This window comes from Xiphophorus hellerii, chromosome 8 (genome assembly GCF_003331165.1).
Source record: "Xiphophorus hellerii strain 12219 chromosome 8, Xiphophorus_hellerii-4.1, whole genome shotgun sequence".
In the NCBI taxonomy this organism is placed as follows: domain Eukaryota; kingdom Metazoa; phylum Chordata; class Actinopteri; order Cyprinodontiformes; family Poeciliidae; genus Xiphophorus; species Xiphophorus hellerii.
Window position 1 is genome coordinate 24,794,880 of NC_045679.1, and position 25,936 is coordinate 24,820,815.

The following is a 25,936-nucleotide window of genomic DNA, read 5'->3' on the forward strand; positions in this document are numbered from 1 at the left end:
GCTGACACTATCTGGATATGCGTTCATAAATCACTTCCATAACACAGAGAAATGCAGCAGACGCAGCCATTTATACACTCACAGAGTCGCCTGGTACATGTTCCAGGACTGGAGACGCATCGATTTGGGTTTGTCATTCTGAAATCTAGATTATCGAGCAGCCAATGTTTGATTTGTGAATCCATTTTTTTTTTCTTTTTACTTTGGCCCATGAGTATACATGTTTTATAGTCATATATAAAAATCTATTTTGTGCTTAAAAAGCTTAATTGCCAATTATTCAGCACTTAAAACTGCAGTATGTGACTTTTGCTAAAATATATTTTTTTTACCAATTTGTTCAAACTGCCACTATGTCATGACAGTATGTATAATATAAGAGATGATCTGTGAAAAAAAAAAGGACTTCTCCTCCTCCTATTGCCATCTTAAGAAATGCAACACTCCACTCCCATTTTGATGATATTAGTGAATTTCTGTGTTTCTGATGCCAATTATTGAGCAAAGATCAACCAGTTAATTGGACAACCGATTAATCTTTTCTCCTCCTGAAATCCGTACTACATTCTTCCTTTTTTCTGGTTTAAGCAAACAAACGATCTCAATCAAAAGAAACCAGTGGTTTTAAATATGTAATTTTAACCCAGATGAAATCCTCCATATGCTTGGGCTACACTAGATGAAAATATGTACGTGCAGTTGCATGTACAGAGACCCGCAGGCTTTCTCGGGTCGGGTCCCCCCAGATGGCTGGGGTGAACATCTACTCATGCACATCGTGTGAATAAAGCTACACAACCGGCTCTCCAGATGCCACACAGCTTAAAGTTTGCTCTAAAATCACACAATAGTAAGACTATTTTTTTATATGCAGAATGAATTTACGACTGTCTGTAAGAGCAAATCCTTATATTAGATTCAAAAGAGTGAAAGAGATAAGAGCCATAATTCTCACTTTCTTGACATTAACAGGTGAAGATGATTTTGAAAATAAGCGTACGAACAGCAGAGTGAAAAATCTACATGTAGAGTCCAGCTTGGTGGACATGTGGCAGGCATTTGCAATTTTTTAATTCATTTGACAAATGTTATACAATTTTGTCAATCTTCTTCATGCACTGTAAAATACAGTGGATGAAAAAAACTGCCACAGCGAAAGATTTTTCAGTATAGCCCATCCAAACAACACAAAAGGACAAAAACAAACATAACACCTGGGTAGAGAGATCCCTACAGCTGCCCATTAGTTAGAGAAGAAAATAAAAAAATTACGGTTGATGAAGGTAAACAAAAAAATCCTAGTGTGAGGTTTTAAAAACACTTCTGCACATGAAAAAGCAAAACATATTGAAAAAATAAAGACACGAAGTACATGGAACCAACATTACAACTAAATTATCTCATACAACATCCTCGTTTTGCTACACTCTTTGCAAAATGAGTTGTTCTCTCTGGATATTGGAGAAAAAACAACTGATTAACATACACCTCGGGACATCTGATGCGAACGCAGGTTGATTCCTTCGATGAAATCAAAACTCTAAACAACGGGAGTTGAGCATTTTCAGGTTTCGGAGCACTCTGCAGGTTTATCGTGTTGGAAAGCATCTGACACTCAACCATCCTTAAGAGAAGCAGAGTGCCAGCGGCGCGGCGGTTTAGATTAAAAGCGATGGATGCACACTATGTTAACCACGGGCTTCATGCCTTCCAGGTCCAGAGATCCACTGAGTACAAATGAAGGGCAGCAGCGCACGATTTCATATATTAACAGCTGCTCTGACGCAGAGGGAGCTGCTGAACAACCCAGTGCTTAGTGGGGGTCTCCCCTGTTTATGCTGACACACACACACGCACCCCCCCACACACACACAGTGACCTGCTTGATTGCATGTATGTCAATATGGCTGTGAGGGTTTACACACTGCAGGAGATTGTTCAGCTGCTCTGGGGTTTCTGTGTGAATGTTTCACTCATATATAATTTTTTCTTGACTCAAACTTCGCAGGTTTTGCATGTACTTCTGTTGCTCTGAGTTAAAATAATTGTTTCATTTAACCATGATTTAGAAAATCGAGATTTTCTTTGGTCTCCTAGAGATGAAAAGAATAGAAGAAAACTTAGTTTATAACCAAAATTTCTTCCTGTGTCTTATACGCTACAAAAAAAATAACCTTCTCAAAACAAGTTTAGAAAACCTAGAAAACAAGATGGTTTTCCCATGTAAAAAAAATAAATGAAAAATCTGCCTACGTCTTGCTGAAAAGTAACATGCAAGTTAGTTTTGCCTTATTTCAAGTGAATTATGATATTTTTACTGTTGTACGGTGAGGATGAATGCAAATAAAAGTAACACACTAAACCATGTTGCTTAAATTGCACATCCATTCATTCAAAAGGCAAAAACAGAACAACAGGAGTGATTTCAGGCCAACATGAAGCAGTGCGTAATTCTGACATGGAAGTGACGCGTAGTGTTTAAAATGGTTTACAAAATAACAACTAGAAGAGTCGTGTGCATTTGTATTCACCCGGATACCGTGGTGCTCCTGATTAAAATCCTGAGCAACCATTTTCCTTTAGAAGTCATGCAATTAGTAAAAAGAGTCCACTTATGTATAATTTACTCTCAGTGTAAAACTGTTTTGTTTCTGGCCTCTGAGGTTTGTTAGAGAAGATTGAGAACAAACGGCATCGTTAAGATCATTTTTTTTTTTTTTTTTAGAATGACCCAGTCAAAGTGCAGACCTAAATCCAGTTGGTAATCTGTGGGAGTACGTAAAAAATTATTTAAAAATGCATCCTATCTGAGTGAGAAAGCAGTATATTTCAAATATCTTGGCGTTCCTGTAATGGTTCCACAAAGGACTGACTATGTCAAATTTATTTGTGTAGCACATTTCAGCAACAAGGCAATTCAAAGTGCCTAACATCATAGAAACGAAATACATGAACCAATTAAGAACGAAGCAATATACAAGGTTTCCTCCAGAAAACTAGCTGAGCCTGGTGGTGCTAGGGAAATCACTCCACCGAGTTTTTTGTCTTAAAAGAACAGGCTGAAAACTGACAGGAAATCTGAAAAATAAAACATCAACAATAAAGAAAATATTGCAGTGCACTAAATAAAACTAGTCTTCCTGTTGGTTTTGTATGTATAATCAAATGCCATTATGTTTTTAAAAGAGATATGATGTTTTATTACATATAAGCCTAGCTAAACCCGTCTTTGCCATCACTGTTACTGATGTATTTAAATAAATAAACAAAGTTTAACCTGGTGGGGGGTCAAGTAAATCCTGGTGGCCCGCCAGGCTTACCATACACTGGGGATTTAGCCTTGATTTAAGGGAATTCAGTGTTTCGTGAATTTTGCAGTTTTCCGGAAGTTTGTTCAAGATTTGTGGTGCATAGATGCTGGAAGCTGCTTCTCCATGTTTGGTTCTGGGGTTGGACAGAAGACTAGTACCAGAAGACTTGAGAGGTCTGGAAGACTGATACAACAGCAGTGCTAAGTCGTTTAGTGATTTATTAAGGTATTTATTATGGTAGAAGTATTTTAAAGTCTCTTCTCTGAGCTACAGGAAGCCAGTGGAAGTACTTATAACTGGGATAAGATACTCTATACTCTATCTTCCTGGTTTTAATTAGGATGGATCACTTGCAGCTGTCTGGTTGATGTGGAGACACTAGCTGCTTTTCCATTGACTATATACATTGAAAATACATTTGCCTAACGGAAAACACAGCAATTTGGAAAAACTTTTTTTTGTGGAAAAAAAATGTTTTTGCTGAAAGGATAAGGTGTATTGAATTTGGTTTACTTTGCAAAACTACAAGGGAAAGACGTTTTCCGCGCCACACAAGTCACATGATCAACAACCGGATGTTGCCGCTGGCGCAAAACCACGAAAAACAAGGCAACAGGAAGCAGTTGGAGGACAATGTTTTTTAATGACTTATTGCGTGAACAAACGTATTCACACGTGTTTGTAATTGCGTTTCTTATTTAATGAAAACGCCACAATTGCAAACTCGTGGGTTTTTTTTCAACATTAATGGAAAATTTACAACGTTTTGTGCATATTTGTAATGAAAACGCAGCCGCTGTTGCAGTAACTAAAGGTAAACGTATGGATGAGTTTATCTCATCACATACGGACGCCCCTCCATATTGGAAAAGTCTAGAATTGTCCCACCCAAAAAAAATCATTGAAGAAACGTTTGCATTTAAATAATATCAATATCAAAAGGCAAAAAAACATCAACAAAGAACGAACAAAATATGCCATTTATCTAATGAAAAATAAGAATTAATTTTTAGGCCCCCTCTACCATTATTAGAACAATGGTTCAGTCCAACTTGAAGGAGGAGCAACAGCAGCGCTGAACGATACAGGCTTGGTTTATATGCTAAGCTAGCTGTTAGCTGTTAGCTGTGGCTCTGCTGCACAAACATAAAACCCTCCAGTAAGTAAATACTTAAAACAAAAGACATATAATACTTTTTATTTACTTTCACTGCTCAATAAGAAGAAACACATTAACAATAAAGATCAGACTGCAGTTTGTTGTTTCATTACTTTGGCTGAATCATGATAAACTGCCTCATTAGCAAAACTGCTACACTGCTTTCATAGACTTTAGCTTTTTTGTCAAAGGTAGCAAACATCTCATTCACATTTAACTCTTCAACTTTTAGTTAATTAGAAGAGTTTGAAACGGGAGGAAGAGGCTGAGCAGGTGGATCCAGCTCAGAGTCTGGGCAGAAGAGAGAAAAAAAGAAAAGCTATGCCTTTATTTCTCACTGTCTTCAAAAGCACAAAATAAAATCTGAATATTTTTCTATATAAACCCTTGTGCTTTAATAGGTGAGAGTCCAGTTAGCTTTAAGTCTGAGGGGAGGGATAATCCACCGTGGCGGATTGATAAACAATGCTTTCTCTTATTTTATTTTTTTTAGTGAAGTTTGGGGGCAGTAAAATCGACCAGGAGCTGATGGATAAAGAAGGTTTGTGGACAGAAGCCCCATCGCTTCCTACGAAGAGGAGTTTTCTTCTCACACAGGTGTTTGTTCTTCCAATTAATAACTGACATATTAATCATATTAATACAAAAATTTTCACATTATAACTATGAACTTCAGTATGCTCTATTTTAGTGCATCATTAAGCATAATTTTTCACATCTTTTGGAAATAAAAATGATTTCCAATTGTTTCCAGCTCCCTCACTGCAAAAACACAAAATCTCACCAAGTCGTTTTGGTTTAGTTTATTATGCAAACATCTTAGTACACTTAAGATAAGACACAACTAACTTATGCGTAACTTTTCAGGTATAGGAGCTTGTTTTAAGTCAGTGATTCCTTAATATTGATGAAAAAATACTAGTTCTATTGGCAGATTATTTCACTTATAACTGGGGAAAATTTTTTTGTTTTAAGTATCATATTCTGTCAATGGAACTAATAATTCTTCAGCAATTTTAAGGAATTATTTACTTAAACAAACTTCTACATCTTGCTTAAAAGTTGCTTATTAGTCAGTTTTGTCTTATTTTAAGTGTACTAAGATATTTTCACTAGAAACTGGACAAAAAAAATACTTGGTAAAATTTTGCCTTCAAAATTCAACTTTACTGATCCCAGAGGGAAATTAAATGTTGTCGTGAGTCATATAGATTTGGTTAATGATAACCACGAATTTCAGTAATTACATTCAAACTAATCAAACTCAATTTCTCAGAAAATAATCCTAAATAATAACTAACTAAAATGGATTTTAAACACAGAAATAGTCAAATTATGGTAAGGATGGAAAAATATTACAATATCATGAAATAAGTGTCTTATACTTGTATCAATAATTTGTTATTAGTTTTTCTATCTTAAATATTTGGAATACTTTCTTGTTTTATTCATAGTTTTCACATCCCAATGTTTTTTTATTTCTTTTTTTTTTATTTCTACATAATTATGAGGGATGGAGGTGAAACCAGAAACTGCTGCTGCGCAAGTGACTCAACAGGCTGTTGCTAGGTAACCAAAGAATTAGTGAGTTGCTAGGTAACCAAAGAGTGAGAACATTATTTGATTCCACCAACCTTGCTTAGCTAGAGAGAGGTTGAGCCATAGACATAATAAAAGAATAAGCAAATCCACTTTCTTATCCAGTGAGCGGACATTGGTCAGAAAGAGAGTCGGAACCGGTGGCTTCCTAGGCATCAGCTGGGTCAACAGGCCCGCCCGTTTCCCCTTTTTCTGTTTTCGGGCACAATGTTTCCTTTTGACCGTTGGTCCTCGCACCCTGCTGTGCCAGTCCATTGTCCTCAAGAGCCGCTGTCTCCCAAGCGCGGATTTCGGCCTTGGTGACATATTACCAGCTGAACTGTCTCCAATAGCCATCAGCTAAGCCGAGCTGCATTCAGCCATAAAGTCTGTTTTTATTCAAACTTCGGCAGTTTTCTAGTGGTTCTGCTGAGGTAGTGACATCAGTTTGTGACATCACGCAAAATGATGTCACAAAGAGTGATGCACACTTTGAGCTAGAATGCATCACAAAGCTGCACTCTTGAATTCTACGGTCATAACCACTACAGAAGAGAGAGCGAGAGAGCGAGAGAGCCAGAGCACGTAGAAGGATTGTTCTTTTAACAAGAAATTGACAACGAAAGCTTTTAAAAAGGCAAATCCTAACAAACAAATAAAGAAAACCATTGAGCAACTTTTGGACTTTTGGAGCAACTTTTGACAAAAAAGATCAACAATGAATCAGAGCAGCAAAGCGTCGTCTTCCGATTCCGACCAGCAGACCTTAGTTAGAGAGACTCAGAAGCTCCAAGGCATCTTGAAAGAGGTCAACTTGATGTCTATTGAGAGACATTCTCTGATTAAAACAAACGAGGAGCTAAAGATCCGAGCTATAAAGACAGAACAAGCTACACATGAAAAAGACAAGCAGCTTCGGGAGAAGGATGAGGCGTTAAAAAAACTGTTCGACCTAATCAAAACTTTAAAGGAAGATATCAACACACTGGAGCACAAAACCACAGACTTGGATCTAAAAAACACTGCGCTGGAGAAGGAAAAGACGACCTTAGAAAAGGAGAAAAATACCCTGAAGCAGGAAAAGACCGTCCTGGAGAAGAAAATGACAGCTCTGGAGCAGAAAAACACTGCCTTGGAGATGGAAAAGACTGCTCTGGAGCCGAATACCACTGCCTTGGAGCAAAAGATTGCTGCCTTGCATCTGAAAAACACTGCCCTGGAGAGGGAAAAGAATAACCTGAAGCAGGAAAACACCACCCTGGTGACAGAAAAGACTGCTCTAGAGCAAACAATCACCGCCCTGGTGACAGAAAAGACTGCTCTGGAGCAAAAAATCACCACCCTGGAGGAGGACAACACCACACTGAGGCAGAAAAACACTGCCATGGCAACGGAAAAATTTACCCTGAAGCAGGAAAACTGCACTTTGAAACAGATAAACTCCATCTTGGAGGAGGAAAGCAACTTCTTCGAGAAGGAAAAAATCTCCCATGAACAGAAAAGCTCCTTCTTGGAGAAGGTAAACACTGCCCTGAAGCAGAAAACCACCGCTCTGGAGCAGAAAAGCATCGCGTTGGAGAATATAATCATCGCCTTGGAGCAGGAACACGCTGCCCTGGAGCAGAAAAGCGCTGCCTTGGAGAATATGACCATTGACCTGGAGCTCGAAGTGGAACAGCTGAGCCACAGCCTGAGGAACAGAATGGAACAGCTGAGCCAGCAGGGATCTGAAGAAGAAATCCACGAAGACATTCTGGTTCAGTCAGATTCAGACCAGCCACAGGAGCAGCCGTCTATATTGAGTCGTGTGATCGGAGGCTTCTCCAATAAACTCCTGAAAATGTGTATTGACACTATCAGGTATTGGTTTGAAAGATTGAACTTCTAAATAAAGAAGAGTCATGAGGGCTTCAAGCTTCCTGCTTGATTATTGGTGTCAGAAAAGCTAGAGGACAACAGGATTGCGGTGTCAGGGACACATGGGGGCTGATGGCGGAAGAGCTTAATGCTTGAAAGATGTTGGCAGGAGAGTTTGAGGCCCACAGGACTGCAGTGCCATGGGAACTTGAGGCCATCAAACTCAGGTCTCCTTCGTCACCAGACGATTCCTTTGTCGCCAGGGTCATAGAGTTATATTATAAACTCTAGTTTTGTTTTTATTTTAGTTAGGCGTCAGATGAAGAGCTTGGGGCCAGGGCTTCGTAGCGAGTCCTGTCAGACTCCCGGCCTCCCTCCAGGGCTTTGTAGCAAGTCCCGTTGGTCTCCAGGCTGACCTCCAGGGCTTCATAGTGAGCCTTGTTGGTCTCTGGGCTGACCTCCAGGGATTAGTAGTGAGTCCCCTTGGTCTCTTTGCTGACCTCCAGGGCTTCGTAACGAGTCCTGTCGGTCTCGCAGCCTGCCTCCAGGACTTCGTGGCGAGCCCTGTTGGTCTCCCGGCTGACCTCCAGGGCTTCGTAGCGGGTTCCGTTGGTCTCCAGGCTGACCTCCAGGGCTTCATAGTGAGTCTTGTTGGTCTCTGGGCTGACCTCCAGGGCTTTGTAGCGAGTCCTGTTGGTCTCCGGGCTGACCTCCAGGGCTTCGTAGCGAGTCCTGTCGGTCTTAAGGCCTGCCACCAGGGCTTCGTAGCGGGTTCCGTTGGTCTCCAGGCTGACCTCCAGGGCTTCATGGCGAGTCCTGTTGGTCTCCCGGCCTGCTTCCAGGGCTTCGTGGCGAGTTCTGTTGGTCTCCCGGCCTGCTTCCAGGGCTTCGTGGCGAGTCCTGTTGGTCTCCCGGCCTGCTTCCAGGGCTTCGTGGCGATGTTGGTCTCCCGGCCTGCTTCCAGGGCTTCGTGGCGAGTTCTGTTGGTCTCCGGGCTGACCTCCAGGGCTTCATAGTGAGTCTTGTTGGTCTCTGGGCTGACCTCCAGGGCTTTGTAGCGAGTCCCGTTGGTCTCCGGGCTGACCTCCAGGGCTTCGTAGCGAGTCCTGTTGGTCTCCCGGCCTGCTTCCAGGGCTTCGTGGCGAGTCCTGTTGGTCTCCCGGCCTGCTTCCAGGGCTTCGTGGCGATGTTGGTCTCCCGGCCTGCTTCCAGGGCTTCGTGGCGAGTTCTGTTGGTCTCCGGGCTGACCTCCAGGGCTTCATAGTGAGTCTTGTTGGTCTCTGGGCTGACCTCCAGGGCTTCGTAGCGAGTCCTGTTGGTCTTAAGGCCTGCCACCAGGGCTTCATAGTGAGTCCTGTCGGTCTTACGGCCTGCGTCCAGGGCTTACTAGCGAGTCCTATTGTTCTCCAGGCTGACCTCCAGGGCTTCGTCGTGAGTCCCATCGGCCTCCAGGTTCCTGCTCTGCCGCCGGCATCCTCCTAGGTTTCTGCTCCTCCGCCAGCATCTTCCAAGACTGCTGTTCCGCCAGCGTCCTTCTCAGATTCTTTTGTGGTTCCTTTGTTGTTTCCATTTAATTCTGCCTTATTTTTCACATCTGTTCTTCATTGGTGAGTCTAATTATGTTTATTTCGAGTTTCTTGTTATTTTTGTTTGTTCTATTTAGGTTGATTTAGTCTACTTACTCCTTTGTGTTTGTATTTTGGTTATTTCCCCTCGTGATCCTCCAGCAGTTGGAAAACAAGGGAATCTAAAATTATTGATTGTATATTGTAATTGTAAAGACATTTTTCTAAAAAAATGTTTTTAATTTTTGGTTTCTTTCCTAGATCCAGTGTGACATGTGCCTGAGGTGGTTCCATCAGGCATGTGTCGGAAGCCCACCAATTGAAAAAACTTACCAGTGCTTTGTGTGTTTGCCTTAGGTACCAGAGTTTGCTGTGGTGTGCTAGTTTATGTATGTTGTATTATGTTAATAAATTACATTTTGAAAACTATGTTTGATATTTATCCTTACAGGACTTTAATATAAGGTAACTATGGAAAGATAGTTTAAATCCCGAGGCCCCTTACCTTTGTGCAATGACGAGCAAATGTTTCCAAAGCACAGTTAAACACTTCCTGGTAAATTCATTTATTCCCATGTTATAGAGTGGGAACGGATTATATCAGGTGGCTAAAATATTTGGTTCCCCTCCTTTAACTTTGGCAAATAATTTCAGGCAGCTGAAATATCCAATCTCTCCTCTCCTCCCCCCATAACTTTGGGAAATAAAGAGCAACTGTTTCCAAATTCTCAAAAAATGTTATGTGTGATAGCATGTGGTGTACTAGAAATTTCCTTAATCCTGTAATCTGTCATATTTTACATTAAAATGAGATTTACCAGAAAGTCTACACTCTCATCTTTTCAGGCAGTCTTAATTTTTGTGCCCTGCTAGCAGCCAGCTTCCATCCTCAGCAATGAAAAATTAGAAATAAAACACTACATGTTAGAAAACTGTGTTTGGTGACTTACTTTTATTTGTCAGGCTTAAGTGACAAAAGTTGGAAAAAGACCGATTGTCTTGGCGTTTAAAATAACACAAAACAGCGCAAGAAGACCTCGTTTATTTATTTATTTTATCATTTTGTTATTGCTTCTTTTTTAAAACAACAGCTGCCGATTAAACTGAATGTTACAACCTTGACGTGATTATATGAGAAATCGATCAGAAGAGCCGTGACAATGGTCAGATCGGCCAGATTCGCCTCTCTGGCTGCAATGCGCGCTCCCGACAGGGGGGGACAGATTTTCACAGGGGAGCAGAATTTCGCACAAGACCGGGCTCTCAGTCAGCTGTTTGGGATTCCCCTCCGTTCTTACGTCACTGCGCTGTCTGATTGGCTGCCTGTCACATTGAACAGGCTGCCTTCTCGCTCACTGTCAGGGAAAACCCCCACAGGCTGTGATAGTCTGGGGTGGGGGGGTGGGGTGTGGGGGTATGGGGATGGGGGGTGCAGTAAAATTGCTTACACCTCCCTCCACTCCCCCAAGCCTTGACCGGTCCGTGGTGGTAATAAACCACTGATGTGAAGCACTTTGAACTGCCTTGTTGCTGAAATGTGCTACATACAAATCAACTTGGAGGTCAAATTAGAACCAAGAACAACATCTTTGCAAGTCTCACATTAGGTAGAGACTAGACAAAAACTTGTACGGCCAGAAAACTACTGACTAAAGAAGGAAACCACGAGGATTCATCCTTCGTTTGCCAAGAGACATCGTGAGGATCCAAAAGACTTATCCGTCACCCGACAGCCAAGTCAAAGCCATTACATCACTATAAGTCTTTTATTTTGCTAATTTTATTCTGTATTTTTGTGAGAGATGTGCATGGAGACAATTTAACCACACGAATTACCATTGTGTCCCTGCAAATAGATGCTCTCGTATCCCCGACCACTGAAACAGCTTCAGTGAATTGAAACAGCGTCAGTTCAGTGAAGCTGTTTCGAAACCACCAGCGCTGCTTGTGAACGCTTCACAATCCCGATCGGCTAATCTCTCATCGGCGCCAACAGCTGGGAAACGGGAGCTAAACACAGCTTTCGGAGCGAGATTTATGATCGCCACCTGGTGATTTTGAAAGACCAACAGGACTCGAGAACACAGTCAGAAATAAAGTTTATGGATTTGGCGGAACATCCTCAGCTATAAGCGGCACGTTGACCTATTTAAACTCTGGGAGGGTTTGATTTGAAAATAAACTGCAGGGAGACGAGAGTTACACGTTCTGACGCTAATCGGACGTTCAGATTTATTTTCAGGGGCGGTTTTACTTTTTCATGCTTTAAATTCTAACGATCTGAAACAAAATGTTTTGATTGGCTGCTGTTTCCAGCGAGCCCGCCCCTAGCTGCTAACAAAAGCACTTCTCTGGTCTAGGACAGAGGCGACCTTATGCTGGGTCTTTGGTGCAAATTCCAAAGTTTGAAGTAAGAGCAGACAGTTGGGTTTTCTTTTTTCACACTAGGATGAATGTTGCTACGTGCAACCCCACAGATAATACGACGAAGTTAAAAGGAAAATTAAGCCCAACTTATGAGTGGAAACACTATTCAGGAGCAACAATCCGCATGCTGGCCCTGGTAGCCTGGAGCAGAAATCCATCCGCAACAACAGTGTCCAAAACCTGGTGGAATAAATGTCTAAATGTGCAACGACCCAACCAATAAATAAATAAATAAATAAATAAATAATGAACAGACGTCAACAAAATGAACAAATCAGAATTAACATAAAGCAATTCTAGAACAAGCATAGAATAAATATTTCCCAAAGTTATGGGAGGAGGAGAGTAGAGAATGGATGTTTCAGCTGCCTGAAATAATCCGTTCCCCCTCCATAACATGGGAACTAATTAATTCTCCAAAAAGTCTTTAACTTTGTTTATTCTTCTCTTCATCAACAACGAATCCTGTGGATTTGGTGACATTTCCTCATTATTTGCCAAAGTCATGAGGGGGGAACCAAATATTTTAGCCACCTGAAATAATCCGTTCCTCCTCCATAACATGGGAACAAATTAATTTACCCGGACAGAAGCCCCATCGCTTCCTACGAAGAGGAGTTTTCTTCTCACACAGGTGTTTGTTCTTCCAATTAATAACTGACATATTAATACAAAATTTTTCACATTATAACTATGAACTTCAGTATGCTCTATTTTAGTGCATCATTTAGCATAATTTTTTACATCTTTTGGGAATAAAAATGATTTCCGATTGTTTCCAGCTCCCTCACTGCAAAAACACAAAATCTCACCAAGTCGTTTTGGTTTAGTTTATTATGCAAACATCTTAGTACACTTAAGATAAGACACAACTAACTTATGCGTAACTTTTCAGGTATTGGAGCTTGTTTTAAGTCAGTGATTCCTTAATATTGATGAAAAAATACTAGTTCTATTGGCAGATTATTTCACTTATAACTGGGGAAAATTTTTTTGTTTTAAGTATCATATTCTGTCAATGGAACTAATAATTCTTCAGCAATTTTAAGGAACTATTTACTTAAACAAACTTCTACATCTTGCTTAAAAGTTGCTTATTAGTCAGTTTTGTCTTATTTTAAGTGTACTAAGATATTTTCACTAGAAACTGGACAAAAAAAATACTTGGTAAAATTTTGCCTCCAAAATTCAACTTTACTGATCCCAGAGGGAAATTAAATGTTGTTGTGAGTCATATAGATTTGGTTAATGATAACCACGAATTTCAGTAATTACATTCAAACTAATCAAACTCAATTTCTCAGAAAATAATCCTAAATAATAACTAACTAAAATGGATTTTAAACACAGAAATAGTCGAATTATGGTAAGGATGGAAAAATATTACAATATCATGAAATAAGTGTCTTATACTTGTATCAATAACTTTTTATTAGTTTTTCTATCTTAAATATTTGGAATACTTTCTTGTTTTATTCATAGTTTTCACATTCCAATGTTTTTTTATTTCTGTTTTTTTTATTTCTATGCAATTATGAGGGATGGAGGTGAAACCAGAAACTGCTGCTGCGTAAGTGACTCAACAGGCTGTTGCTAGGTAACCAAAGAATTAGTGAGTTGCTAGGTAACCAAAGAGTGAGAACATTATTTGATTCCACCAACCTTGCTTAGCTAGAGAGAGGTTGAGCCATAGACATAATAAAAGAATAAGCAAATCCACTTTCTTATCCAGTGAGCGGACATTGGTCAGAAAGAGAGTCGGAACCGGTGGCTTCCTAGGCATCAGCTGGGTCAACAGGCCCGCCCGTTTCCCCTTTTTCTGTTTTCGGGCACAATGTTTCCTTTTGACCGTTGGTCCTCGCACCCTGCTGTGCCAGTCCATTGTCCTCAAGAGCCGCTGTCTCCCAAGCGCGGATTTCGGCCTTGGTGACATATTACCAGCTGAACTGTCTCCAATAGCCATCAGCTAAGCCGAGCTGCATTAAGCCATAAAGTCTGTTTTTATTCAAACTTCGGCAGTTTTCTAGTTGTTCTGCTGAGGTAGTGACATCAGTTTGTGACATCACGCAAAATGATGTCACAAAGAGTGATGCACACTTTGAGCTAGAATGCATCACAAAGCTGCACTCTTGAATTCTACGGTCATAACCACTACAGAAGAGAGAGCGAGAGAGCGAGAGAGCCAGAGCACGTAGAAGGATTGTTCTTTTAACAAGAAATTGACAACAAAAGCTTTTAAAAAGGCAAATCCTAACAAACAAATAAAGAAAACCATTGAGCAACTTTTGGACTTTTGGAGCAACTTTTGACAAAAAAGATCAACAATGAATCAGAGCAGCAAAGCGTCGTCTTCCGATTCCGACCAGCAGACCTTAGTTAGAGAGACTCAGAAGCTCCAAGGCATCTTGAAAGAGGTCAACTTGATGTCTATTGAGAGACATTCTCTGATTAAAACAAACGAGGAGCTAAAGATCCGAGCTATAAAGACAGAACAAGCTACACATGAAAAAGACAAGCAGCTTCGGGAGAAGGATGAGGAGTTAAAAAAACTGTTCGACCTAATCAAAACTTTAAAGGAAGATATCAACACACTGGAGCACAAAACCACAGACTTGGATCTGAAAAACACTGCGCTGGAGAAGGAAAAGACGACCTTAGAAAAGGACAAAAATACCCTGAAGCAGGAAAAGACCGTCCTGGAGAAGAAAATGACAGCTCTGGAGCAGAAAAACACTGCCTTGGAGATGGAAAAGACTGCTCTGGAGCCGAATACCACTGCCTTGGAGCAAAAGATTGCTGCCTTGCATCTGAAAAACACTGCCCTGGAGAGGGAAAAGAATAACCTGAAGCAGGAAAACACCACCCTGGTGACAGAAAAGACTGCTCTGGAGCAAACAATCACCACCCTGGTGACAGAAAAGACTGCTCTGGAGCAAAAAATCACCACCCTGGAGGAGGACAACACCACCCTGAGGCAGAAAAACACTGCCATGGCAACGGAAAAATTTACCCTGAAGCAGGAAAACTGCACTTTGAAACAGATAAACTCCATCTTGGAGGAGGAAAGCAACTTCTTCGAGAAGGAAAAAATCTCCCATGAACAGAAAAGCTCCTTCTTGGAGAAGGTAAACACTGCCCTGAAGCAGAAAACCACCGCTCTGGAGCAGAAAAGCATCGCGTTGGAGAATATAATCATCGCCTTGGAGCAGGAACACGCTGCCCTGGAGCAGAAAAGCGCTGCCTTGGAGAATATGACCATTGACCTGGAGCTCGAAGTGGAACAGCTGAGCCACAGCCTGAGGAACAGAATGGAACAGCTGAGCCAGCAGGGATCTGAAGAAGAAATCCACGAAGACATTCAGGTTCAGTCAGATTCAGACCAGCCACAGGAGCAGCCGTCTATATTGAGTCGCGTGATCGGAGGCTTCTCCAATAAACTCCTGAAAATGTGTATTGACACTATCAGGTATTGGTTTGAAAGATTGAACTTCTAAATTAAGAAGAGTCATGAGGGCTTCAAGCTTCCTGCTTGATTATTGGTGTCAGAAAAGCTAGAGGACAACAGGATTGCGGTGTCAGGGACACATGGGGGCTGATGGCGGAAGAGCTTAATGCTTGAAAGATGTTGGCAGGAGAGTTTGAGGCCCACAGGACTGCAGTGCCATGGGAACTTGAGGCCATCAAACTCAGGTCTCCTTCGTCACCAGACGATTCCTTTGTCGCCAGGGTCATAGAGTTATATTATAAACTCTAGTTTTGTTTTTATTTTAGTTAGGCGTTGGATGAAGAGCTTGGGGCCAGGGCTTCGTAGCGAGTCCTGTCAGACTCCCGGCCTCCCTCCAGGGCTTTGTAGCAAGTCCCGTTGGTCTCCAGGCTGACCTCCAGGGCTTCATAGTGAGCCTTGTTGGTCTCTGGGCTGACATCCAGGGATTAGTAGTGAGTCCCGTTGGTCTCTGGGCTGACCTCCAGGGCTTCGTAACGAGTCCTGTCGGTCTCGCAGCCTGCCTCCAGGACTTCTTGGCGAGCCCTGTTGGTCTCCCGGCTGACCTCCAGGGCTTCGTAGCGGGTCCCGTTGGTCTCCAGGCTGACCTCCAGGGCTTCATGGCGAGTCCTGTTGGTCTCCCGGCCTGCTTCCAGGGCTTCGTGGCGATGTTGGTCTCCCGGCCTGCTTCCAGGGCTTCGTGGCGAGTTCTGCTGGTCTCCAGGCTGACCTCCAGGGCTTCATAGTGAGTCTTGTTGGTCTCTGGGCTGGCCTCCAGGGCTTCGTAGCGAGTCCCGTTGGTCTCCGGGCTGACCTCCAGGGCTTCGTAGCGAGTCCTGTCGGTCTCGCAGCCTGCCACCAGGGCTTCATAGTGAGTCCTGTTGGTCTCCGGGCTGACCTCCAGGGCTTCGTGGCGAGTCCTATTGGTCTCGCAGCCTGCCACCAGGGCTTCATAGTGAGTCCTGTTGGTCTCGCAGCCTGCCTAAAGGACTTCGTGACGAGTCTTGTTGGTCTCCTGGCCTGCCTCCAGGGCTTCATGGCGAGTCCTGTTGGTCTCCCGGCCTGCTTCCAGGGCTTCGTGGCGAATCCTGTTGGTCTCCCGGCCTGCTTCCAGGGCTTCGTGGCGAGTCCTGTTGGTCTCCCCGCCTGCTTCCAGGGCTTCGTGGCGATGTTGGTCTCCCGGCCTGCTTCCAGGGCTTCGTGGCGAGTCCCGTTGGTCTCCAGGCTGACCTCCAGGGCTTCATAGTGAGTCTTGTTGGTCTCTGGGCTGACCTCCAGGGCTTCGTAGCGAGTCCTGTCGGTCTTACGGCCTGCCACCAGGGCTTCATAGTGAGTCCCGTTGGTCTCCGGGCTGACCTCCAGGGCTTCATGGCGAGTCCTGTTGGTCTCCCGGCCTGCGTAAAGGGCTTCGTAGCCAGTCCGGTTGGTCTCCAGGCTGACCTCCAGGGCTTCGTAGCGAGTCCTGTCGGTCTCGCGGCCTGCGTCCAGGGCTTAGTAGCGAGTCCTATTGTTCTCCAGGCTGACCTCCAGGGCTTCGTCGTGAGTCCCATCGGCCTCCAGGTTCCTGCTCTGCCGCCGGCATCCTCCTAGGTTTCTGCTCCTCCGCCAGCATCTTCCAAGACTGCTGTTCCGCCAGCGTCCTTCTCAGATTCTTTTGTGGTTCCTTTGTTGTTTCCATTTAATTCTGCCTTATTTTTCACATCTGTTCTTCATTGGTGAGTCTAATTATGTTTATTTCGAGTTTCTTGTTATTTTTGTTTGTTCTATTTAGGTTGATTTAGTCTACTTACTCCTTTGTGTTTGTATTTTGGTTATTTCCCCTCGTGATCCTCCAGCAGTAGAAAACAAGGGAATCTAAAATTATTGATTGAATATTGTAATTGAAAAGACATTTTTCTAAAAAAAGGTTTTTAATTTTTGGTTTCTTTCCTAGATCCAGTGTGACATGTGCCTGAGGTGGTTCCATCAGGCATGTGTCGGAAGCCCACCAATTGAAAAAACTTACCAGTGCTTTGTGTGTTTGCCTTAGGTACCAGAGTTTGCTGTGGTGTGCTAGTTTATGTATGTTGTATTATGTTAATAAATTACATTTTGAAAACTATGTTTGATATTTATCCTTACAGGACTTTAATATAAGGTAACTATGGAAAGATAGTTTAAATCCCGAGGCCCCTTACCTTTGTGCAATGAAGAGCAAATGTTTCCAAAGCACAGTTAAACACTTCCTGGTAAATTCATTTATTCCCATGTTATAGAGTGGGAACGGATTATATCAGGTGGCTAAAATATTTGGTTTCCCTCCTTTAACTTTGGCAAATAATTTCAGGCAGCTGAAATATCCAATCTCTCCTCTCCTCCCCCCATAACTTTGGGAAATAAAGAGCAACTGTTTCCAAATTCTCAAAAAATGTTATGTGTGATAGCATGTAGTGTACTAGAAATTTCCTTAATCCTGTAATCTGTCATATTTTACATTAAAATGGGATTTACCAGAAAGTCTACACTCTCATCTTTTCAGGCAGTCTTAATTTTTGTGCCCTGCTAGCAGCCAGCTTCCATCCTCAGCAAGGAAAAATTAGAAATAAAACACTACGTGTTAGAAAACTGTGTTTGGTGACTTACTTTTATTTGTCAGGCTTAAGTGACAAAAGTTGGAAAAAGACCGATTCTCTTGGCGTTTAAAATAACACAAAACAGCGCAAGAAGACCTCGTTTATTTATTTATTTTATCATTTTGTTATTGCTTCTTTTTTAAAACAACAGCTGCCGATTAAACTGAATGTTACAACCTTGACGTGATTATATGAGAAATCGATCAGAAGAGCCGTGACAATGGTCAGATCGGCCAGATTCGCCTCTCTGGCTGCAATGCGCGCTCCCGACAGGGGGGGACAGATTTTCACAGGGGAGCAGAATTTCGCACAAGACCGGGCTCTCAGTCAGCTGTTTGGGATTCCCCTCCGTTCTTACGTCACTGCGCTGTCTGATTGGCTGCCTGTCACATTGAACAGGCTGCCTTCTCGCTCACTGTCAGGGAAAACCCCCACAGGCTGTGATAGTCTGGGGTGGGGGGGTGGGGTGTGGGGGTATGGGGATGGGGGGTGCAGTAAAATTGCTTACACCTCCCTCCACTCCCCCAAGCCTTGACCGGTCCGTGGTGGTAATAAACCACTGATGTGAAGCACTTTGAACTGCCTTGTTGCTGAAATGTGCTACATACAAATCAACTTGGAGGTCAAATTAGAACCAAGAACAACATCTTTGCAAGTCTCACATTAGGTAGAGACTAGACAAAAACTTGTACGGCCAGAAAACTACTGACTAAAGAAGGAAACCACGAGGATTCATCCTTCGTTTGCCAAGAGACATCGTGAGGATCCAAAAGACTTATCCGTCACCCGACAGCCAAGTCAAAGCCATTACATCACTATAAGTCTTTTATTTTGCTAATTTTATTCTGTATTTTTGTGAGAGATGTGCATGGAGACAATTTAACCACACGAATTACCATTGTGTCCCTGCAAATAGATGCTCTCGTATCCCCGACCACTGAAACAGCTTCAGTGAATTGAAACAGCGTCAGTTCAGTGAAGCTGTTTCGAAACCACCAGCGCTGCTTGTGAACGCTTCACAATCCCGATCGGCTAATCTCTCATCGGCGCCAACAGCTGGGAAACGGGAGCTAAACACAGCTTTCGGAGCGAGATTTATGATCGCCACCTGGTGATTTTGAAAGACCAACAGGACTCGAGAACACAGTCAGAAATAAAGTTTATGGATTTGGCGGAACATCCTCAGCTATAAGCGGCACGTTGACCTATTTAAACTCTGGGAGGGTTTGATTTGAAAATAAACTGCAGGGAGACGAGAGTTACACGTTCTGACGCTAATCGGACGTTCAGATTTATTTTCAGGGGCGGTTTTACTTTTTCATGCTTTAAATTCTAACGATCTGAAACAAAATGTTTTGATTGGCTGCTGTTTCCAGCGAGCCCGCCCCTAGCTGCTAACAAAAGCACTTCTCTGGTCTAGGACAGAGGCGACCTTATGCTGGGTCTTTGGTGCAAATTCCAAAGTTTGAAGTAAGAGCAGACAGTTGGGTTTTCTTTTTTCACACTAGGATGAATGTTGCTACGTGCAACCCCACAGATAATACGACGAAGTTAAAAGGAAAATTAAGCCCAACTTATGAGTGGAAACACTATTCAGGAGCAACAATCCGCATGCTGGCCCTGGTAGCCTGGAGCAGAAATCCATCCGCAACAACAGTGTCCAAAACCTGGTGGAATAAATGTCTAAATGTGCAACGACCCAACCAATAAATAAATAAATAAATAAATAAATAATGAACAGACGTCAACAAAATGAACAAATCAGAATTAACATAAAGCAATTCTAGAACAAGCATAGAATAAATATTTCCCAAAGTTATGGGAGGAGGAGAGTAGAGAATGGATGTTTCAGCTGCCTGAAATAATCCGTTCCCCCTCCATAACATGGGAACTAATTAATTCTCCAAAAAGTCTTTAACTTTGTTTATTCTTCTCTTCATCAACAACGAATCCTGTGGATTTGGTGACATTTCCTCATTATTTGCCAAAGTCATGAGGGGGGAACCAAATATTTTAGCCACCTGAAATAATCCGTTCCTCCTCCATAACATGGGAACAAATTAATTTACCAACAAGTTTTTAACTTTGTTTATTCCTCTCTTCATCAACAATAAATCATGTAAGTTTGAAAACATTTGCTCATTATTTGCCAAAGCTGTGAGGGGGAACCACATATTTTAGCTGCCTGAAATAACCTGTTCCCCATACATAACATGGGAGATAATTGTTTTTCTCACAATCTCCTTTAACTGTTCTTAGTCTCATCTTCATCAGCAACAAATCCTGTGAATTTGGTCATATTTACTCTTTATTCACCAAACTTACTTGGGGGGGGGGACCATATATTTTAGCCACTTGAAAAAATTCCTTCCCCCTCCATGACATGGGACCTTATTATTTTTTCACAAACTCTTTAACTATGTCGACTCCTTTCTTCATCAACAACAAATCCTGTGGATTTGGTGACATTTGATTATTATTTGCCAAAGTTAAAGGAGGGGAACCAAATATTTTAGCCACCTGATATAATCCGTTCCCACTCTATAACATGGGAATAAATTAATTTACCAGGAAGTGTTTAACTGTGCTTTGGAAACATTTGCTCTTCATTTCACAAAGGTAAGGGGCCTCGGGATTTAAACTATCTTTTCATAGCTACCTTATATTAAAGTCCTGTAAGGATAAATATCAAACATAGTTTTCAAAATGTAATTTATTAACCATAATACAACATACATAAACTAGCACACCACAGCAAACTCAGGTACCTAAGGCAAACACACAAAGCACTGATAAGTTCTTTCAATTGGTTTTATTTTTTGCCTAATTGATGATATTGTTGTTGTTTTTTTCTTGTCCCTGTTTTATTTATTCTTCTGCAGGCTGAGGTTGATGCTGCTGTCCAGCTGCTACTGAAGCTGAAAATGGACTACAAACAGATGACTGGTCAGGACTACAAAGCAGGATGTCCACCGTCAGCAAACAATGCTGCGCCGAACAGCGGCCCGGCAGCAGATGGCGCCGGTGAGGACGACACAGTGGATCCATGGACCGTTTCAACCACCAACGCCAAGGGAGTCCATTATGACAAATTAAATGTTACATTTTAGTTATAATACCCCCAGATATTAATTTCTATCTACTTGTTGGTTCTCAGTCATCCAGGACATGGCAAAAGTAAAAAAGGCTTAAAAATAAAGCAACTTAAGTTTTAATTTAAATAGCTCATGACTTCTATTGGAAGCCATTTCAATAAATCAATGTTTATGAGGAATTGTATTAAGAGCAGTTACTCCTTAAAGCTTTTTTATTTAGAACCTTAAATGTTTGTAAAGGTGTAGCAGAGATTAGATCAGTCAGACTGAACAAAACTCATATCTAAGCAACATTTGAATTTTAGTTTTATTTCTCAACACTTTGCTTACTTAGAAAAACACATTTGATGTGCATTACTAGTCATTTTTGGTCCTGTAGCTTGAATGTGATTTAAAAACTTTTTTAAGTTTTTAAACCAAAATTGGTCTTAAGAAATTTTCCTGTTTATGGTTCCCCCCCGCCCCCAAATAATGAGATGGGATTTACGCCCTTGTGGAAAGGTTCAAACGTTCTCCACGCTTTTTTCTCTTTGCCACTGCACCCTGTTGTTTCCCTTCCGATATTAAACTGCCACAACACAGAGGCTGGACTGGAAACTAATACTGCTCTCGCAGAGCAAACATAAAATTCATTACTGGACAAACACCTGTTCAAATGGTTAACAACAACAAAAACCTACCTGGAAACACAGCTGACAGAGAAGTTTGGTGGAGGCTTAATGCTGAACTCATCTGTCACCCCCTCCCACTCCAACCCAGCTTCTTTTGTTCCACTTCCAGCGTTTCCACTGCGGGCTTCGCAGAGCGGCGCCACGGGGCGCGAGCGGAACACGTCACTTACACGAAGGAGCATCAATCACCGCGGCGGGAGTCGCGCGCTTCCCATAATTACATTTCCGGGGGGTTTTGCTGTCCTGCTTCCCTGGGAATCAATCCGCCGAGGACGCCACACTACGACCAAACGGAACTGACGGAACTGATTTCCTGCAGTGATTACTGTACAGGACGGAGAAGCTCGTGCGTGGACCGGTTCGGTATTATTTCTTTATTTATTTCCCCCGATTCAACACCGAAAATGAACCCCCTCGACCAGCATATTCGTCGAAACTTTGACGGGTTCGATAACCGACAGATGAAATGCGTGGCACATAATAATAATAATAATAATAATAATAATAATAATAATAATAATAATAATAATAATAATAATAATAATAATAAACACTGTGTGGGGAAAAAACACGAAAGCACGAGCAAACATTCGCGAGAAAAGTTCTAACCAACTTTTCCGTCAATCATACCAAACCACTATACCTCCTAATTTTACAGCCGCGTTCAAATCCCAAGTTAGCTCTCAAATTATGAGAGGCTATATCCAGGTGGATATGTTTATGGATAAGAAATATGTAATAAAAAAAAATACAGTTTTGAGGGGGGAAAAAAACTATGCAGCGGACGGACGGAGATGAGTTCATAGATGCGGATATGATTTTAAAAAGATGAAGCGTTTTTACTTACAATTTCCGGGGGGACCAGAAAGCATCGCTGCGAGCCCGATGAGTCCGGCGGCTCCGTTCCCCGATTTCCTTCTCGCTCACACGGACACAGAGGGAGCAGACATCGCAGCCAGATCTCTGCTTTCTGTTCCTGTGCGATGCAGCGGATTTTTCTGCTGCAGTCCAAGAAAGCGGAGAGAGGCTGCGGGGGAAGCGTGAGTGCGATGGGAGGGAGAGGAGAGGAGAGGAGAGAGGGAGGAAGGGGGCTAGCTATAGTTTGTAGTGGACAGACTGAGATCAGTATCAGCAGGTCTCCATCCCTTTAATGCACTTTAATACCCGCTGACAAGAGTCACGAGATGAGTTGGGTGACAAGCTGGCGGAGGAGAGAAACCTGCGGGACTGGAGTGCGGATCTTGGCAAGAAGTTTCCTGTTTCTTCACCTGAAAATCTATGGACCAAGCTGATAAAAAAAGGGAGAAAAGAATCTGCTTTTCTAGTTCTACTTTTTATTTATTTCTTCTTTGGGCTTAAGGTCAGCATAATTAGCTGAACAGCCATTGGTAGGTTCAGTTGTACCTTCTGTAACATTTAAAGATGATGGTTTGACCGGTGCTTGGTGAGATGTTCAAAACAAAAATGTTTTCATAACCTGCGGCCGTAATTTAAATGGGCAGCATTATGTATTTTCCTCACACACTGTACAATTTTATAACACAAACAACCAACTGTTACCTTCAGTTATTATAAAAATGCTATAAATAGAAAATTTGCGCTAAAAGAAATTCGATTTTGTTATTTAATGCCTGGAAATTGGACCTCTGTCTCTTTAAGAAACTCTTGCACTTTCCGAAACTCCGCCTTCAGAAAGTCATGACTGCGTCGCTCCTCTATTAACCCTTTAGCCACACTTTCACCAGCGTTTCACTGAGGAGTAGTTTGCGTAAAGAGCTCAGCGGGTTCCAGGAGGCGTTTGCTAAATGGCTGCTCTGTGAGGTGGGAGCTTGGAAATCTCAGCTCAGAGGAGAAGAGATGAAAGGATTTCCCAAACACGCATAAAAGAATCACAGCGACACTCCAGGTATGTTTCTGATGAGGGAATAACATTATAAAGTGACGTTAATCTCCAAAATGTTGGGTTTTGTGGTCAAAACATGACAAAACAACAAAAAAACTACAACGGAAATGAACGAATGCTTCATAGAGAAAAGCTATATACCTGGACTTTAAACTATTCTGGTGAGTTCCTCTTAATCATCTATGCCACCCAGTGTTTCCTGAAGCAGAACACGTATTTCCTTCACACACAAAAAAATGTATGTGTTTGAAACACAGCAGTCCAATCATCGGACGATGCTGGATTATTTCGCTTTCAGCTCGTCATGAGTCGACGTCTGTGCACCGTACATCCAGTACGTTACGGAGACGCTTCCTCCTGCTGCAGCTGTTTGGCCGTTGCCAGCGGCAGCAGTGTTCTGGCCTAATGTTTGCTTTGCTTGCAGATGTTTCCCTCTCTAACAGCCTCCTAAATCCAAACAAAAGTAGGAAAATCGAACCAGCTTTTGTTAGCGTGTTGTTAGGATGAGTAAACTAGAGCTGCTGCTGGTGGGGAAAGACTGTGAGAAATGCAGAAACTTTTCTTTCAATAATTGTTGTACGACGACGCAATATTCTGCAAAAACGTCTAATTAGACGAGTTATTCTGGAATGAAAGAAAACCCTGGTTCCGAGTTGTTTAGTTGGATGGGTTATATAGAGTTTAATTGATTTCTATTTATGTGCTCCAGAGAGCACATAATTCAGTGGATTAAAACAAAGAGGGGTTGTTGGAGAGGTCTGCTTGTAAATGCATCAGGACGGGCTGCTTTGTTTTTTCTTCAAATTATGAATCCGTCCTCCAGCTCATACCTCCCACACTAACGCAAGTTTGAAAAATACATTGTCGCTTGTTTTTTTGTTTTTTTTACCACAATTTTGAAATCAGAGAGACGCTATATTTACCTTGGTACCTCTGTGTGTGCAGCGTACCTGGGCAAAATGCAGAACTCCTACTCACTGACATATTTGTCTTTTTTTGAGAAAGAAAAAAAAAAAGCTCTTGCTAGGTTAGGTTCCTGACACAGTTTCCTACTTTACGATAAATGCTGTTGCATGGAAAAAAACACTTGTTATGCCGTTCCCGACGAGACAAAATGAAACAGATCATTTTCTGTCATGCATTCAAAGAATTTGTGTCTTTTGTTTTGTCTTTTTGTTTTTCTTCGTTTGAATAGTGCGCGTCTCTTGGGAGCAAAGTTGTGCATCAGGATGGGATGTGTAAAGTGTATATCAAAGCATCTGCTCATCCCTTGGGGAATAGATTTCAATGTTCTGAGTGTGAAGTTAGTAGTCTGATCATTTTTAATCAGATTAATCAGAAAGTTGGTCATACCTCCAGTCTCACTTTCAGTTTCAATAATCTGGCATCTTTATTTCTGTGCATAGGGCAGAACATTGACTAAGATCAAGTAATGTTATTATTTGTGTTATTATTGCTGCCATATTCAATAAATTGTCCTTTGAAAATCGACAACCTTTAATTAGATATTAAGCATACTTTTCATGAAGGCTGCATTTCTGTATTTTTTTTTTTTTTTGGTGTGATGTAATATTCTATTTTTAAATGTCATGTTTTTATTATCTATCAGAGGAAAAATCTGACAGATAATCATTCAAAGAAATAAAGTCCTTCAAACATCCATCTGTGTGTACAGTACTTATACAATTTGCTTCACAAATGATGAAGTTCCTGAAACAAAATGGGGATTTCAATAATAAATTGCTGAGTGGGCGTGTATTTTCAGCCTTCTTGTCCAACATCAGTGCCTGACTCCATGCATGTTCTGCTGGATGAGGGTCAAATACTCCCATGAACCCCCTCGCAACGTCGTATACAGACAATTGCCACGATTTGCCTGTAAGAAAAATCTTACTGCACTAACAAATTGGTGTTGGAATAGTAGTTGTTGCTGTTTTTATACTTCCAATGAGCTGAAGACAGGGATGTGTGGGTATCTTTAAATAAAAGAGACATAATGGATACATGTCCCCAAGTACAAAAGAACACTGTGAAATTCCAGTTGTGTAACTCGGATACAGTCATAAAAACAAAGCTGTTTAGCCTCAGTTTGACGCTATTGCGTTGCCACGTTCTCGGCTCCTACAGTATATCCTGCCTTTCAGAAAAGAGTGTGATAATGCGGGCAGGCATTGAGATAACCTGGGTGTCGTTAAGGAGCAAGATAAATGGCCTCCGGATGAGCCTATCTGCTTACTGCAAGGTTAATTACCTTTCTTAGCACAAGAGGAAGGGAAG

At 41.9% G+C, this 25,936-nt stretch overlaps 1 protein-coding gene and 1 long non-coding RNA gene across 2 annotated transcripts in view; one reads left to right on the top strand and one right to left on the bottom strand.

Annotated features, from left to right (window-relative positions):
* LOC116723803 (synaptic vesicle glycoprotein 2C-like) overlaps positions 1–22,764 on the bottom strand; it is a 74,951-nt gene extending 52,187 nt beyond the window's left edge. Inside the window, exon 1 of the mRNA XM_032568956.1 lies at positions 22,604–22,764. The gene's annotated coding sequence lies outside the window, so the exon portion shown is untranslated. The remainder of the gene's footprint in view (positions 1–22,603) is intronic.
* Positions 22,765–23,116: 352 nt separating this feature from the next.
* Positions 23,117–25,319, top strand: LOC116723806 (uncharacterized). Its single transcript, XR_004340040.1, has 2 exons — positions 23,117–23,662; positions 24,855–25,319. It is a non-coding gene; the product is annotated as an uncharacterized LOC116723806 (long non-coding RNA).
* The last annotated feature ends 617 nt before the right edge of the window (positions 25,320–25,936 follow it).